Raw genomic sequence first — 19,120 nt, 5'->3', positions numbered from 1 at the left:
CTGCCGGTCTCTGGAGCAAGGCTTGGAGACGGTTGCTCCCTCGGTGTTCCGGCCACCAGCTATGTGCCTCAGAAGGAGGCAGCCTATTTCAGGGCAGAACTCCTTCTGGTGTTATCTCCTTGTGGTATGACTTTGTTTCTCACCCTCTACAATACAATTCTCTTCGTGTCCTTTCTTAGGATGCTGCCGCATGTGGGGCAGGTGCAGCTCCGTAGCATTCTAGCTATCTAGGCCTCTGACAGGATCCCACCCCTGTCAGGGACCCTCTGTCTGCAGCTCCGATGTTCCTCCTTTTCCCCCTGTCTGCCTGACAGGTGTTGCCTGGGCAAAGCCCAGTCAGCTTCTCTCTAACTTTCTATCCAGCCCACCAGTTTTACCCTTCTGTGAGGAGTGCCCTAGTAGATAGGAGCAAGGCTCCCCCTGGTGGACTGGAGTGTGAAGTGTGGTGTATGGTTTGTGATACCTGGTAGGAAGATCTCCTTTATTGCCATCAGATGTAATATCACTCCCCCTGGTGGAAAAATGACATTACTGCAATGACCAGGACTCTGGGGCGCTGCACTCCCCCCCCCCCCCCCCCCCGTTAAATCCAGTACTCCCAGACTCGGAAAAGAAGAAAACAACAATACATTAGCAAAAAGACATGCAAAATTTTGAAATGCTTTAAAACAAATTAATATAACAATGCTTCCCTTTATGGGAGGTGAGAACACTTGAACGTTGAAAACAAGAACATATTTACATTGTCAGCTTACTTCTGTAGATTGACCAATTACGGATGCACTAACTATGAAATACTATTACCCGTACAGGTATACTATCTATTAACTACTAAGTGCAATTACAAAACAATAAATTAACATTTTCTTTATTAAAGCATAAAACCGTTATTCTTCTCTAAGTGCAAAGTCTTTTAACTAACTACTTAAGGCTCACTAAACGACTCACTAACCCCTACGGGTTCACTCTTTCGAAATGCAGAACAGGTGTCACCCCCCCTACAGGGTCACTGTATCTTTCTTTCAATTTATTTAACCTCAATTTTCCTATTCTCGGCTACATACTATCAGCTATGTATAAATATTATTACGATCTATCTAAGACAACATTATCACTCTTGAGCAAAGTGCAACAAACTAACATTCACTTTAAGAGGAAATCGAAGTGTTTTCAGAGGTAGTACAAAATAATCACATCATTAGTTTCCAAGTTTGTTTAAAGCGATACGACATGATATAATATGAGGGACCCGTTACGAACCCCCGAACGTTGGTCTTGGGTGGGCTACAAGACGTGTAATCCTGAACCGGAATTCTGCCGCACCAACGGGTTTTTCTTCAGGTCTGTAAGGCAAAGCAGTTATTTTTACAGCATAATTGACAGCAGTTTTTGATAAGAGGCAGTCTCTGTAAAAGCCTCCTTTGTAAAACCAGTAGAGAGCACTTTAAGAAGGTGCAAACTATTTACAAGCAGTTTGTGATCATGCACAGTTCATGATTCTGCAGTTCTTTGGTAAAAGTAGAAAAACTTGTGCAAAAACATAGGATCCCTTTAAACAGGGGATCCCTTTAAGAGTTAACCCTGGACGGGTTCAAGCAGCAAAGAAAGAACAGTTAACTATTTACATTTATGACCGGTTTCTTCGAGGTTTATTCTGGCGGTTTCCACCAGGGCTTTACCTGACACATAGCCCTCTGTGGCCTAGGATAGGTCGAGTCCTTTCTTAGGATGCTGCCGCACGTGGGGCAGGCGCAGCTCCGTAGCCTTCTAGCTATCTGGGCCTCTGACAGGATCGTGGGGTCCTGTCAGGGACCCTCTGTCCGCAGCTCCGATGTTCCTCCTTTTCCCCCTGTCTGCCTGACAGGTGTTGCTTGGGCAAAGCCCAGTCAGCTACTCTCTAACTTTCTATCCAGCCCACCAGTTTTACCCTTCTGTGAGGAGTGCCCTAGTAGATAGGAGCAAGGCTTCCCCTGGTGGACTGGAGTGTGAAGTGTGGTGTATGGTTTGTGATACCTGGTAGGAAGATTTCCTTTATTGCCATCAGACGTAATATCACTCCCCCTGGTGGAAAAATGACATTACGACCAGGTTTCTGGGGCGCTGCACAGGTGACCCTGACCCTCCTATTGGGTATTTCAAATCCCTCGGGTGCAACCCTCACTAGAGTCATAGGGCTCCCAGAATCGACCAGTCCGCACATTTCCTTCTCGTGCATCCTCAGGGCACCCCCCCCGTAAACTCACGCCGGGTGGATAGTTCACATAGCAGACTGGACACACATAGTGCACTTGCCCCTGGCAATAGTTCATCTGCGGCTCCCCTTTGGGATGCTCTGCCCCCTTTTTGGAAACTACCATTCCCTGGGAACTATCCCTGTTCGGATTACTGCCCCCTTTTGGGATACAACCCCTTTTTGGGCAACTATACCTGTTTGGGTTACCGCCCCTTTGTGACTCCACCCGTTTTTGGGCAATCATCCTTTTTCGGGTTACCCCCCCCTTTGGGACTCCACCCCTTTTTGGCAACCATCCCTGTTTGGTCACCGCCCACTTTTAGGGATACCACCCCTTCCCCGGGGTACACCCCATGGACTCCCCACGGTACTCTCAATCACCAGTTCGCACAGTACAAAAAAAACCCGTCTCTTTGGTTCGGCACTGGCCCTTTAAGAGTCTGTACGATCTGGACCAATGTCCTCTCACAATACCTCACCAGCTCCTGCTGGCGCTACAACAGCTCCTGCTGCAGTTACAAACCGCCGACACCTCCGGCTGCCGATCACAAGCCGCTGCTGCTGCAGAACCTCTTGCTGCAACTGCAACTCCTCTCCACAAGGCTCTGCACGGCTCCGCACCGCAGACTTCATGGACCCACCGATCCACAGCAAGCTGCGTAACCCTGCCGAGTTACAGCAATCAACTCCACACGAGCTTTCTGGACCATTGCACGCAGTCTAGCACCATATGTGCGATAACGCTTACTGAATGTATTTGGGGATACTCGCTTAGCAATGGGATTCAGTCACACAGGCACGTTTTTCTCACAAAAACAGTCTATGCTGTTTATTTAGGCATCATAAACCGCACCGTAGGCCATGTTACACATCACAGACCTAACACATAGTTCATTATATACATTTTAACTCTGATACTTCATAGCATGACATTAGGTTGCAGGCACTACACATGCTGGACCTTACTCCGTCCAGTTACCATTGGTGACTGCACAGTTCATTAACTGACCCCCTGTCAGTGCACACATTCCCCATACTCTGGGTTACCTTCCAGGAGCTCCTGCTCCAGACGCTGACTCCTGTCAGTACAAGCTGCCGAACTGGGATCACCATCCTGTACAATGCCTTGCTAAATAGGCCACCTGACTGTTCAGATGCTTAGATGGGCTGTAGCTCCCCCAATGCAGTGCCATCACAGACTCTGCATACCTGCCTTTCCCTGTGCTCTTCAGGAAGTCCTACTCCCAGGATCTTCCAACACAGAAGTCTCTCAGTGCACTATTCAGGGATCCGATCCTACTCCCAGGATCTCCCAACACAGAAGTCTCTCAGTGCGCTATTCAGGGATCCGATCCTACTCCCAGGATCTTCCAACACAGAAGTCTCTCAGTGCGCTATTCAGGGATCCGATCCTACTCCCAGGATCTCCCAACACACAAGTCTTCAGGTCCATGGCCTCTCAGTGCGCTATTCATGGATCTGGTCCACACACAGGACCTCCTAACACACAAGCCGTCCAGGACTTACACACTCTCCATCACAGAGACCATGTGACCACACCATGGTCACATTATGTACCTGTAACCACTCCCATAGGTGGGATGTGCATGTGGTTAGCCAGACCCACCCAGCTCTCCGACTTACCCTGCAAGCCTACCTTTACAACTATACAAATACTTGTGGGACTACAGGTCCCAGAACAGCAACATTACTTCAGGTTTACAGCGCAGACTCCCTCTGCGACACATACCGGCCATTTACAATCCTGCCAGTCACTGTTTCACTATCATAATCACAGATACGCCTCCATGCGCATCCTGAGGAGCACCTACAGCACTCCCTAGCTGTAACAAGGGTCACTGCATCACAATTCACACACAGTAATAACCCCCACACAGTAATACCCCTCTCACACAGTAAATAAATACACACAGTAAATACCCCTACACACACAGTAAATACAGAAATGGAATAATTAAAGACACGCAGTAATTACATACACACAGTAATTCCACCCAAACAGTAAATTCCCCTCACACACAGTAAATACACACACACGGTAAACACACACACGGTAAATGCACACCCATACAGTAATACCCCCCCCCCGCACAGTAAATACCCCCCACACAGTAATACCCCCTCACACAGTAAATGTACACACACAGAGTAAATACCCCTACACCCACACAGTACGGTAAATACATACACGCAGTAATTACACACACGCAGTAATTCCCCCCACACACAGTAAATACATACACACAGTAAATAATCACACACACTAAATACACACACAGTAATACCCCCACACGCAGCAATACCCCCACACAGTAAATACCCCCCACACACAGTAAATACACAAACACAGTAAATACGACACACACGTCATAATCCAGACCGAGTTTTGAGTCCTGTTTTTCCTGGTCTGGTCATGTCAAGAGTTAACCTCTCTCATCCTCTGTCTGGGTTCAGGTTGGCTATTTATCGCCGCTGCTTCCTGCAGGCGATGTCAGTTATAGTTTTTGCCTAGTGCTGCTGTAGCTGACTCTGATTGCTCTAATTTGTCCTGCTGTATTTGCTGTCTGAACCCGTGTCTCTGTTTTCCCCTATTCCTGCCTTGACTCGTGTTTCCCTTTAGTGTGCTGACTCCCTGGTTTTGACTTGGCTTGTATCCTGACCTGCTTCACTCTTTTGTCTTATCCGCTCCTGACCATTACTCACGCCCTGGCTTGTCTCTGACCGTGAGCTTACTTCTTTCTTTGGTACTGCGCTACAGTCTAAGATTTGACCAGGCTTGTTTGACAATTCTGCTGCCACCTGTGGTAGCCTCACTGCTGCACTGCAGGCCAGCTCTGTTTAGGTGTAGTCCTGCTTCCACTCTATTGCCATCTAGTGGAGCCTGCACCTATCTGCATTGCAGCAGCGTGACAACACACACACACACACACACATAGTAATCACACCCCCGCCCAGGCAGTAAATACCACCCCAATCTTCGGTGACTTCGGTGGAGCACTTACCACCAATCTGCGTCTCTGGGTGCTGGCGAGTGACGTTAGCAGCGTGATCACATGACATGATCACATTGCTGGCGTCGCTCTTACCCAGCGGTCAGAGCGTCAATTGTACTCGCGTCTGAATGATGCGAGTACAATTGAATACTGGGAGCCGGCATGCTGCAGCTTCTCTGTGTCGGCTGTCAGCTTGACAGCCAGCTCAGAGTACTGCCGACTTCTAGTCCGGGGGGCGGCAGAATGCAGCCACTGGGGAGACGCGTCAGACTGCCGTATTAGGCAACCCGACTGAACCCCCCTGCCGACTGCGCCCGGGGCACATGCCCTGGCTGCTTCCCCTAGATACGCCTCGGGGATCAGTTCAGGAAGGAAAAATAATGTAATAAATGTGCATAGTGACTGTACCAGCAGAATAGTGAGTGCAGCTATGGAGTATAATCCAGGAGGTAACTCAGGATCAGTACAGGATCAGTAATATAATGTATGTACACAATGACTGCACCAGGAGAATAGTGAGTGCAGCTCTGGGGTATAATACAGGAGGTAACTCAGGATCAGTACATGATATGTAATGTAATGTATGTACACAGTGACTGCACCAGCAGAATAGTGAGTGCAGCGCTCGAGTATAATACAGGATGTAACTCAGGATCAGTACAGGATCAGTAATGTAATGTATGTACACAGTGACTGCACCAGCAGAATAGTGAGTGCAGCTCTGGGGTATAATACAGGATGTAACTCAGGATCAGTACAGGATCAGTAATGTAATGTATGTACACAGTGACTGCACCAGCAGAATAGTGAGTGCAGCTCTGGGGTATAATACAGGATGTAACTCAGGATCAGTAATGTAATGTATGTACTCAGTGACTGCACCAGCAGAATAGTGAGTGCAGCTCTGGGGTATAATACAGGAGGTAACTCGGGATCAGTACAGGATCAGTAATGTAATGTATGTACACAGTGACTGCAGCAGCAGAATAGTGAGTGCAGCTCTCGAGTATAATACAGGATGTAACTCAGGATCAGTACAGGATCAGTAATGTAATGTATGTACACAGTGACTGCACCAGCAGAATAGTGAGTGCAGCTCTGGGGTATAATACAGGATGTAACTCAGGATCAGTACAGGATCAGTAATGTAATGTATGTACACAGTGACTGCACCAGCAGAATAGTGAGTGCAGCATTGGAGTATAATATAGAAATGACTTTTGATAAATTGTGTTGAAACAGAATCCATCAATGGTTTAGCTGATTGTTTTGCTCATTGTAGTGCCTGTAGTGATAATATAATCATATCCAACCAATTGAAATCTGTTTAATTAACTGGAAAATATTTTAGATACGACACCTGCCTCAGTCTCTTCATATCATTAGAGCATTTACAATTCTCTCAGAAATTTTGGTATATTTGGTCAGATCTGGGCTTAAATTCATTGTGTCTATGGCAGCTTTAGAGTAAAAACCTCACAGAGCAAAACTCATCCTCCATTCATATTCATTTTCCTCTGTGTGTGTCCCAAGACATCAAACGGAAGGACGCGCTAATCCCCCGTTTATACCTGGCACTGACTAATCACTGATGAAGGCCTGCCAGCTCTTATCTCTTCCTTTACCATCCTAATTGCTATTAAACATCCACTGCTCACTCTTTCAACAGCCAGCTGTGTCCCTTTCTTAAAGGAGCAGGCCTTCTCTCCAGTGGAAGGTCTTGGGAGGTCTGAAGCTACACAAAATAACTAAAGAATACATTTTCACCAAGTCTAAAAATTCAGAGATGGCTGCGTTATCAATAACATTTCACATTTTACCAAGCTGAGATATCAAGAGTTGTTTAAGGGGATCTTTCCAATGTTGGGTTAGATTTTCTCTTCACACAAAATAATAAAAAAATTCTCTCCATAAGAATATTGATCCAAAATAATTTTTGCCACCTGTCTTGAAGACTCCCTGAATAAGAAGAGATTTCCCAGATTCCCAGAAGTGTCAGTAAATGTCATGTGCCCCAATGAACTTGCTCCTAAATTCAAGAAGATTCTTCATTTTGAGAAGTTGGGATTTGTATATTAAGAGATAGAGCAGCAGGGCGTAGATTTTCAGAAGCAAGTTTTTGATTGGGGGTGAGATTATACGCAAAAATTTACAATCTTCAATTATTCCTACACCCCGGTGCTTGACTTGTAAAGTTGGCAAATATGAGCAAAACTTGAGCATCTCCACATTTTGAGGACCTCAAAAACTATCTCCTCACATCTCAACTTTCTCCATCCAAGTGAGTGTGAAGTTGTAAGAATAGGATGTTTAGGTTAACATGAAGGACTTGCTGAAGGATCTATAGAATTAACACCTTAGTATTGAAGATGCTTTATTTCAACAGACAATGGTGGATGATAGCAAAGTACTAACATTTGGCAGAAGAAATATCAAGGCTTAGACAAGCGCTAATATACCAACACATTATCATCCATCATAGTCTTCAATTTCACAACCATTGAGTAGATCAATCTTACAAAGGAACTGGACTAAAAATCTGCCAAGTTTTAGACAAGTTCCAGTATAACACAGCACTGAAATCCATCATTGCCTAAAAATTTTAGGACCATAGAATAGATCAATCTCATAAAGGAACTGGGCAGAAGATCTGGCAACATTTAGACAAGCTCCACTATACCACTGCACTGAAATCCAAAATTGTTTTTACTAACAGAACCATAGAGTAGGCCACTTAAACAAGCTCCAGTATACCATCGCACCGTAATCTATGATGGTCTTCAGTTTCAATCTTGCAAAGGAACCAGATAGAAGATTTGGCAAGGATTAGACAATCTCCAATATACGACCGTGTTACGCATGTGGTCGTGGAACCACTGTGTCATGTCATGGTCTGGGGAGAGCCTGGAGGGGCGTAACAAATAGTGATGAGCGAGCGTGCTTGGATATCTTGTTATCAGTTAATGCTCGGGTGGCATCCGAATATTTTGGGCGTGCTTGAATAATATGCTCGAGTCCCAGTGGCTGTTAGGCAATCACTGCCTAACAAAACAACTCTCTGTTTCTTCAATAGAGCCTATTATGGTGTGGTTAGACTTGAACACAGGTGGACGCCAGGTGCTACTCCAGGACAGACCCCATAGCCACCGCAGTTGAGCCTCAAAGGGCTAAGGAAGCAGGACCAGCCATGAACTGGTTAACCAGGTGACGTGCAGCTGGTAGACAGAATAGGTTCAGGATAAATTCAGGACACAGGACGGATTCAGTTACAGGATCACAGGTGCAAGTTCAGGCTGGACTGATGAGGGCAATGGTAGAGGTGCCGACAAGTCAGATCAGGCTCTGGATTTGGTAGATGCAGAATGGCCTCAGGAACAGTTTACAGTATCACAGACAGGATTACGTTCAGACAGGGCAGGCAGGATCAGGGACAGGCAGGATGGACAGGATAATGTTCAAAAATGGCAGGCAGAACAGACAGGATCAGGTTCATGGAGCACAGGTACAGGGACTTTACAACACACTGATTACTAGAGTTGCTAAGGCACCTCCCAATAGGGGAAGGTGCCTTAAATATAAGATGTCTCCCAGCTATTGGAAACAGATGCTGAGGGAGAGTGGATGGGTAAATGAACACGCCAGCATCCCTGCTGGTAGATAGATGGGGACTCGTGCAGGTGCACTGGTGCTGTTCTAACACACCACACTTGGTCATGGTCTTTAATTTTTTAAACCATAAGATGCGTCAATGTTGGAAAACAGCCAGGTAGCAGATCTGGCAAGGTTTAGTTAAGCTCCAATATACCATTGCACTGAAATCCATGATGTTCTTCAATTTTGGAACCACAGAGTAGGTAAATCTTGCAAAGGAAATGGGTAGAAGAGCTGGCAAGGGTCAGACAAGCTTCAATATACAACCGCAGTTGGTCAATCATATAAGACTTGTGGTGAATAACTGGCCCAATGGTCAAGGAAAGGAGGTGGATGGGAAAACAAACCCATGCGCTGCTATCCTGGGAGGCAGAACATGGCACCATAATGGGGGTCCATTTCTTCTGTGAAACCATCTCTCTGTGTGGAGAAGTCTTTTAGGCTTTGGTGCCTTCAGATATTTTTAAAAATATAACAAGTAGATTATTTCTAGACAGATAAGAAAACAAAAACATCAAAAAATATATTTATACCTCATGTAATTACCATGTCTGCACCAAGTGGGCCATAGACATGTTTATCCATATACACGCGACTTACTGGCTGACACATATATTTATATCTTTTTACGTGGGCCGGGAATAAGTCAACTTTTTTTTCTCCTCCTGTAAAATTTTCTATTTGCGTCTCTGCTTGTAACCTGTCATTTTCTACCTGCCAGTCTTTAAATGGAAGATCGTCTGGAAGATATTTTAAAAGTGGCTTAGTGGCACACGCAGAGTTAATTAGATGCTTCTTTCATCTCATTTCTCACATTCATCCTCTTAAAAAAAAAGTTCAAGATTTTTTTTTTCACTTCGACTGCTCTATACTATTCTGTCTCTTCCCTTGCTCCCATCCCAGGGGTGTGCCCACCGCAAGCCGTGCAGGAGAATATCTGATTGCAAAATCACAGGTTAACGTGAGTTGCATTAACTCAGCCGTCTGCACATTACTCTGGGCCTCGTCCTTGGTCGTGTTCCAAGGATTGTGATGATTTTCTGTGATATGTGGGGGGTAGCATGTGGTTTCTACTTTGAAAGTCAATGTTTTGTTTCTTAAAATTTGTTTAAAGGTACAGGCTCCTTTAAATTAGAATGCCTCTGATAAAAACTAGAGGGCTCAATTGGCCAATAAAATTGCTTCTCAAAGTACCCATCATGTGGGCAGAGAAAAGATCATATATAACCTTCCATTTCTAAAAAAAAAAAAACCTCAGCCAATCAATTAAGCTAAAATTGATCACATGGCCAACATGGAATCATATGGGTGGAACATGTTTCTTTTAGCCATCCTGTTCGTAAATGTCACTCACAGTGTAAGACAGGCTAAGTATAACACAAAGGGATAAGGGGAAGGGGGGCCCAACACTAGGGAAGCAGGGAGTGGAGACCCTTAGGCAGATCTAACGTCACCCTGTCTTACCTAAGAGACCCTAAATAGGTTCTGTACCTATCGCCGAGCAGGATACCTAGTCCCGGTCAGACCCTAGCAGTAAGCCCTGCTTAGGGAAGGAAGGGGTAAACGCTGGTCGAACACCACTAACAGTGACAGCTATGATACACAAAACAAGGGGTAACTTAGCTTGAGTACACTCAGAGAGAAATACCTTCGCCCTTCAGTCTCCAAAGAGGGTGCTAGCTGATTGCTGTAGCTCCAGGCCTCAACAGGGAAGTGCAAATTGAAAATAACACCTGCAACTCCCAACAGGAATTTGGGAGTTATAAACACCCAGATCCAATGGAATTTAGGACTAATAAGCCATTCCTACTGGGATCAAATCCGAAAGGGATTCTGCCAGACTCCAATGTGGCTACAAAATTTCTTCACAAAGTGATTTTCACGGGAATTGAAATAAATAACATATATAGCTCTATCTCAGCTGAAATGAATCACATGACAAACGTATCCACACCCCTGACTACTTTAAACATAGTGCTAATAGTAATGGGGGGGGGGGGGGGGTTTTCTTGTTTCTTCTACCATTTAAATTAATAATTTAGAGAAATTTATCTCTTATCAGACAGGGTATACAGTGCCTTGCGAAAGTATTCGGCCCCCTGGAACTTTTCAACCTTTTCACACATATCATGCTTCCAACATAAAGATACCAAATGTAAATTTTTGGTGAAGAATCAACAACAAGTGGAACACAATTGTGAAGTTGAACGAAATGTATTGGTTATTTTACATTTTTGTGGAAATTCAAAAACTGAAAAGTGGGGTGTGCAATATTATTCCGCCCCTTTACTTTCAGTGCAGCAAACTCACTCCAGAAGTTCATTGTGGATCTCTGAATGATCCAATGTTGTCCTAAATGCCTAATGATGATAAATATAATCCACCTGTATGTAATCAAGTCTCCGTATAAATGCACCTGCTCTGTGATAGTCTCAGGGTTCTGTTTGAAGCACAGAGAGCATCATGAAGACCTTTAGGTTAGGCTTTAGGTCAGATTTTCATCCCTGGCTCATGAGGTAGGGTTTTTTGGCTCATGAGGTGTTAGGTGTTTTGTATTTTTTCGGGACCTTACATCAGGCCACAATAAGGTTACCCTATCAATAATACAGTTTTGATTACTATGTGGAATGACGTTCACCCACATGTTCTAGGTGTTGCAATTTTGCTATAATACTTTTTACGCCTGGATTTGTTGCCAAAAAGTTCGATTTTGGTTTCATCTGACCAGAGCACCTTCTTCTCCCAGGTGGCTTGTTGCAAACTTTAAACAACACTTTTTATGGATATCTTTGAGAAATGGCTTTCTTCTTGCCCCTCTTCCATAAAGGCCAGATTTGTGCAGTGTCCGACTGACTGTTGTCCTATGGACAGACTGTCCCACCTCAGCTGTAGATCTCTGCAGTTCATCCAGAGTGATCATGGGCCTCTTGGCTGCATCTCTGATCAGTCTTCTCCTTGTTTGAGATGAAAGTTTAGAGGGACTTGGTAGATTTACAGTGGTATGACACTCCTTCCATTTCAATATGATCGCTTGCACAGTGCTCATTGGGATGTTTAAAGTTTTGGAAATCATTTTGTATCCAAATCCAGCTTTAAACTTCTCCACAACAGTATCACTGACCTGCCTGTTGTGTTCCTTGGTCTTCATGATGCCCTCTGTGCTTCAAACAGAACCCTGAGATTATCACAGAGCAGGTGCATTTATACGGAGCCTTGATTACACACAGGTGGATTATATTTATCATCATTAGGCATTTAGGACAACATTGGATCATTCAGAGATCCACAATGAACTTCTGGAGTGAGTTTGCTGCACTGAAAGTAAAGGGGCCGAATAATATTGTAATATAATAAATTTCGTTCAACTTCACAATTGTGTTCCACTTGTTGTTGATTCTCCAACAAAAATGTACATTTGGTATCTTTATGTTTGATGCATGATATGTGGGAAAAGGTTGAAAAGTTCCAGGGGGCCGAATACTATCGCAAGGCACTGTAGATAAGAAATGCAAAAATTTACTAGCTACAAGAAGTTTGAAGAGTCATAAAGACAATGTTCTTTCATCTTGCCTTTGAATTCAGAATTTAGAGGAGTTTATTTGTAATAAGACTTAGTGTAGGTAATCAAACCAGAAATGGAGTCTGCCCCTTTATGTGCTTAACCCATAGAATGTAAGTCCGCAAGGACAGGGTCCTCTCTCCCCTCTGTACCAGTCTGTCACTGTAAACGTGTTTACTGTAAATTATATCTGTAACTCTGTTTGTAACCCCTTTCTCATGTACAGCACCATGGAATTAATGGTGCTATATAAATAAATAATAATAATAATAATAATAATAATAATATGTAGTACCATGGTTTAGAGAGTAGATTTGAAATTTAGCTCCAACCACAACTAATAAAGTTGGTTGTGTAAATAGTAAGTTAAAAAAATACTACTAATTTTTTCCCACTAATTCTTTAAATGGTGTATCAAGGTGCTACGTTGTTAAGGGACAATAAAAATTGAGACAAATCTAATGAGATTATTTGAATGGAGTAGCCCTTTAAGTATATATATATTCAAAGTTTCTATACCATTTATTTGACACTTTTTTCTAACCCTTTCTTACAATAAAAATATGAAAGACCACCATTATCTCCTACCCCCACGTTTGCCCAGTTTCATACATGATCCAAGGGGTTCAGTAAGAAATGACTTGCAGGATAAGGGCTGTCCCACACGTCCAGATAATTCCGGTACCGGAATAAATCGGTACCGGAGTTATCCGTGTCCGTGTGCCTGGGAACTCACGGAGGCCATACCTGCGGCACACGTGTGCCGCCCGTATGGCGAGTGGGTACCACACGGAGCGTGTGGTACCCACTCTGCATGGTGCTGAAGCTGCGATTCATATCCTCTCTGCAGTAGCGTTTGCTGCAGAGAAAATATGAAGAATAGTGTTAAAAATAAAGATTTAGGTGTCCGCCGCCCCCCCACCCCCTGTGCGCCCCCCCGCTGGTCAGAAAATACTTACCCGGGTCCCTCGCTGCTTCCTGGTCTGGCCGCGGCTTCTCCTGCATGCGGTCACGTGGGCCCGATCATTTACAGTCATGAATATGTGGCTCCACCTCCCATAGGGGCGGAGCCGACTATTCATGATTGTAAATGATCGGCCCCACGTGACCGCATACAGTAGGAGGCGCGGCCAGACCAGGAAGGAGCGAGTAAGTATTTTCTGACCAGCGGGGGGGCGCACAGGGGGTGGGGGGGCGGCGGACACATGGATCTTTATTTTTAACACTATTCTTCATATTTTCTCTATAGCAAACGCTGCTACAGGGAAGATATGAATACCGGCTTCAGCACCATGTGGGGGGGACAGCGCTTACTGTAGCGCTGTCTCCGGCACGCCACACGGACCCCAGACGGAGAATGTCCGTGTGAGGTCCGTGTTTTACGCGGACCCATTGACTCTATTGGGTCCGTGTAATACGTGCGCTCCCACGAACACTGACATGTCTCCGTGTTTGGCACACGGAGACACGGTCCGCAAAAAATCAATGACATCTGAACAGATGCATTGATTTTTATGGGTCTACGTGTGTCAGTGTCTCCGGTACGTGAGGAAACTGTCACCTCACGTACCGGAGCCACTGACGTGTGAAACCGGCCTAAGAGACACTTAATACAACCATATGTACCAAAAGATCAAAGCCGTTCATTATAATGACAGCTTTAAGAGCAAAGTGCATCAATATGTTCCTTGTCAAGGGGCATTAGACAAAGGACACAATAGTGCGAGGGAGATAATTATAAGCCTGGAAATGAATGGGAGCTTGAAGTAAATAAACCTCAGTTCACACTGATTTCTTTATTCGAGGGCACTTTATTTAGAAATGATCGTAAATTACTCTACAGCCATTATCACGCAGTAGCACCGCTAAAGCGCCCCTAGAGTGAATCCTCTGGGTCAGGACACCAGAGCCCCCCTGGGCAAGCTGACCTACTGAACACACCCCCTCTATACAGGGAGTGTCAGGGGCAGGCCCAAAGGGGTTAGTATCCCAACATCTCGCACCAAAAGGACATCTCTTGGGGCAAAAACCGAGAATGGAGTGAGGACCAGGAGAGGAACAGAGAGTACCAGAGGAACTGGGTGGAAGGGTCAGAGACTGGAGGGAAGCATTGCTGGAGGAGAGGGATTAAGGTACTGGATGGAGGCTGAGGACCAGAAATCAGGGGGATGAGAGCGGGAGCATCAGGAGCCACACAGGAAGCAGGCACTGAAAAACAAAAGCAGACCAGGGTAAGCTGCACAAAACACAAGGCACAAAAGGCTACAAGGAGACCTGACGCTAGGATAGCACAATTGCCAGTACAAGTGCCGGCAACTGCGCAAACCCGACAGATAATCAGGCACTTACCCATAGCATGAGGCGTTCTGAAATACCCAATGGGGGCGCCATGACAGGGCGGAGCTACTGGATCACGACATCCTTCAAGCATAAGGCGCACGCTTCCGGGACCCACGGAGTATGCGCTGAGCACGAACCCTCCGAGAACCAGGAAACGCCGGTGAGGGACGGCGTGGGACCCAGACAGCACCGCGCCGGGGAGCAGAGGAAGCCAGGCAAGCACACGAGGGGACGGAGAGCACCACTGCGGGTGTAACAGCCATGAAGATTTCGAGGAATTTCTTTACAGTCAATAGTTGGCCATAATTGTTAGATAGGTTCTTCCTTGGTTCTAATGGGGCCAGCTAGCTGCTACACACTTGGAAATGGTATGTTTCAATAATTTAGTTCCCTTCTTGTCATGGAGAGAAATGTACTTAGGGAATGTAGCTTTCAGGGAAACAATTGGAAATGTTTTCTGCATGCCTTTTGGTGGATCCATGATCTTAATAATATTTACACTACCGTCCATGACTTGGCATGGCCCTTCTTTGACAATACTTGAAGGTTGAAGGTTTCAGACTTCAGGAGTCCTTTGAAAATAAGAGGTGCCGTTTTTTGTTGCCAACTGAAGTTCCAAGCTCAAGTTAATCATGGTCACACAATGGAAAATCAAAAGAGAGTAACTTTGCTCTGGATGCACATTAGAATGTTCCCATATTAAGTTAGGAACAGCTGACCATTCAATGTATAATAGGACCGCCTAACAATCTGGCCTGTTAAATTTAAACAAATATCCAAGGAAAGAAGACATGGTCAAGGTGACTGACAACGTTTTACTCTCCTCTACACATTGTAAGCACATAAAACTTATAAACACTTGGCCAAACCGATTGTGAATGTGTATAAATAGTCAGAGGAAATAGCTGTCGACCAAAACAAGCAATCGACAGTTATCTAAGGTGTATGCAAATTGTCTCTTCATAGAGGAATAGGACTTGAACTCTAGCACCACCTATTCTATGGAGCGATCCTACAAGTCAATATCGACCCTTTAACGAGCCTTGAAATATGACTTAGGATGAAAGCCAAACCAGAATCCCAATTTGCAGACTCTGTGTTTTGGGGTATTGCTCCTCATTAGGGTTGAGCGACCTTGACCTTTTTAGGGTCGAGTCATGTTTTGTGAAACCCGACTTTTTGAAAAGTCGAGTCGGGCGAAATCGGCCGATTACTGCGAAAAGTCGAGGATCGGCCGGAACACGAAACCCTATGCACGTCAATTGGGAATATTTTTATTTTTTTTATTTTTATTTTTTTTCTCTCCCTCTCCCTCTCCCTCTCCCTCTCTCTCTCTCTCTCTCTCTCTCTCCTCCGTCCCATATTCCCCCTCCGTCCCAGCACAGAAAATCTCGTGTTACACATTGCAAATCCCTACTGCGCACAAGCGATAAAATGATGATAGCCGTGCACGCCCCTAACCCCTATGTCATCACTCTGCCCACACTCCTTCATTGGCTGAAAAAATGGCGCTAAACGCGTCATTCGAAACGCGACTTTGGCGCCAAGATCGCGTGCCGCATGGCCGACCCCACACAGGGATCGGGTCGGGTTTCATGAGACGCCGACTTTGCCAAAAGTCGGCGACTTATGAAAATAAACGATCCGTTTCGCTCAACCCTACTCCTCATCATTGAAAAGTATGAGATCTGAGTGGGCTAGGTGAGAGGCTAACACTGGGATCTAAGGGGTAAGGATACTCCTTGCGGAGAGTGACAAAAATGGTCTGGCATGCCAGTATGGAGAGACTCCTCAAACTGGCATGTCAGGCCTGGCTTGTCACTCTCCACAAGAAGAAACCTTACATCTTAGATCTAAGATGTATGGATATCTTGAGATCTTGTCAAGAGGTGTAGCTATGGGGGCAGGCAATCAAGATCGTGTTTGGGTGCTGAATGCCAGGCCAATGAAGGAAAACCTAGGTAGATTATTAGGACATGACTTTAGAAGGCTCTGCTCCATGCCAGCAATGTGTCAGCAGAGCAACGAGAGTTAACAACAGGCAGTCTGTAGATGAAAAGGAGACTTTGACATATTTTAAATTGGCAATGCTTGGACATCTGCAGAAGAAGAAGAAATATCCATGGCTCCTGGCAGGGTAACCTCTGCTGCTTTCTGCTAAAACTATTGTCTTCTTAAAAAGACCCCTTCATTTTCCAAATTGCTCTTCTTCCAAGAAAACTTACATCGACACAACCAAGCCCCCTTTCCCGGCCCCCTCCTTCCTTCTCTTCTCTCTCAAGCCTGGAGCGAGACTGAACAAACCCCACAGTGACACAGCTGTTCAATTATTGCAGTTTCTCTAAGCAATTCCCCGCAGTGTTTGCTCTGCAGAACAATATATAAATTTACTGCAAAAGGGTCTTGTGTGTCACACTGAAGACTGGAGATTTGCTCAAGTCCAGAGTTAACATTTTCCTTTACTGAAAGATTTGGTAGTCTGGGAAGCAACGTTCCGGATTCTGAGGAGTTAAATGACTTCCGCTCCCATCTGCTGAAGTTGGTTGTAGTTAAGAGAACTGGGCCCAGCATGTGTTTGAACGCTACACACGCTCACACAGGTCTGCCAAAACATTTTACTAGTTTGCTTACGGAGGACAAAAATGTCTTAACCCCTTCCCAGTATGCACTTCATCTAAGAAAAAAAGATAAAAACGATTGACAAAAGTTGAAATGAACTAATCAATCTGTCGGGTTCGTCATAGACTAAAATGGGGGAATTGATTAGCCAACTGGATGTGTCAATGCGACTCAAGTCATAATGTTCTCATGGCTGATAGTCTTTGAACCCAATCACACATTGATCCAAAATCTTTTTATAGCTGATGAACCCAATCACACATTGATCTAAAATCTTCTGATGGCTGATGAACCCAATCACACATTGATCCAAAGTCTTAAGATAGCTGATGAACACAATCACATATTGATACAAAATCTTCTGATGGCTGATGAACCCAATCACACATTGACCTTATACTATATCACTGCTACTTTACATTGCAGTGTAGGCGGTAACAATTTTCCAGAAAGACTAATTGGAATAACCCGAGATGTTTTCTCTTGATAAGTATGGAACTTAATATGATTATTTGTAGATGTGTTTTGGGGTCAGTCCAAAATAGTGTTTCATGACAGGGACGTCAATTTATATTGGGATTTGTAGGAATGTTTCCCCAGGGAAATCTCTTGTTGTCACCCAAGATGAGATAGTGTCTCTTGTCAAGGATGTTTTATTGTTTTTAGAAAAAAAAATCTGCCAAAAGGGACTCATTGGGTCAGTCCAAGATGGTTTCTCTTGGCAAGTCTGAGTATTTACATAGTTCTTTGTATGAACATTTTTCCCAGGAGGACTAATTGGGCTAGGCTAAAATGATGTCTCTTTTCAAGGATGACCTGTTATGTGTTTGTTGATTTTTTTCTGAACATTTGCCCAGAGAAAGTCATTAGGTCAGCCCAAGATAGTTTGCCTTTGGCAAAGATATAAGAATCCATGTAGCCTATTACACGGCTACAAGGAACTTTGCCCATGGAGGTACAAATCAATTTGGCAGGACTCTGAACAAACATTTCCTATAAATCCCAATATGTCAATCTCTTTAGATGGACACTGATGGAAGTCATATTTGTCCTGGCGGTGTTGAAGAACTTTGCCCATGATATGCTGCTTATGATTTAATAGGATTTTAATAGTATTTAATAGGATAGGACTTAATTTTCTAGGGACGTCAGCATACTCACTTCCTTGGCTGCCCAGTCGCGTCCTGTGCTCTGACTCTTGCTGCGCTTCCTGTATCCCAGGGCCAGGCATGCCACTTTGGTCCCCTTGCAGTGCGCGCTCTCCCTGGTTCTTAAAAGGGTAGCGTACGCACTCCTAATGTGTCCCCAGCCAATAGCTAGGAGGTATAAAGGATTTAAGGCATTTTCCCCTGTAGGGAGGTGCCTGAGCAACATCAGTATCTAGTAAGTCTTCAAGCTGCTAAGTTCATTGTCAGGTCCCTGTTCCTGTACTCATCCTGTTTGTACCTGAAACCTATCCCTGAACCTGTCCTGCCTAGGATTTAATGTTATACAGTTGAGAATAAAAATGTAGTAAAATGTAATAGTAATTTATGTGATAATAAAAATGCTTATCTGACAGTGACACCCTTTGACCAAGTTGTCCACACCCTTTATTAAGGGTATTTGAAGGCAATTATTGGATATCAAGCTAAAGGAAATTAATATCACATTAGGAATGACAAATTAGGACTAAGACTGTTTCAAGATTGTGCAAAATGAGGG

The sequence above is a fragment of the Ranitomeya variabilis genome, chromosome 1, assembly GCF_051348905.1.
Source record: "Ranitomeya variabilis isolate aRanVar5 chromosome 1, aRanVar5.hap1, whole genome shotgun sequence".
In the NCBI taxonomy this organism is placed as follows: Eukaryota; Metazoa; Chordata; class Amphibia; order Anura; family Dendrobatidae; genus Ranitomeya; species Ranitomeya variabilis.
The sequence above is the reverse complement of the archived record's forward strand: the minus strand, read 5'-3'. Positions refer to the sequence as shown.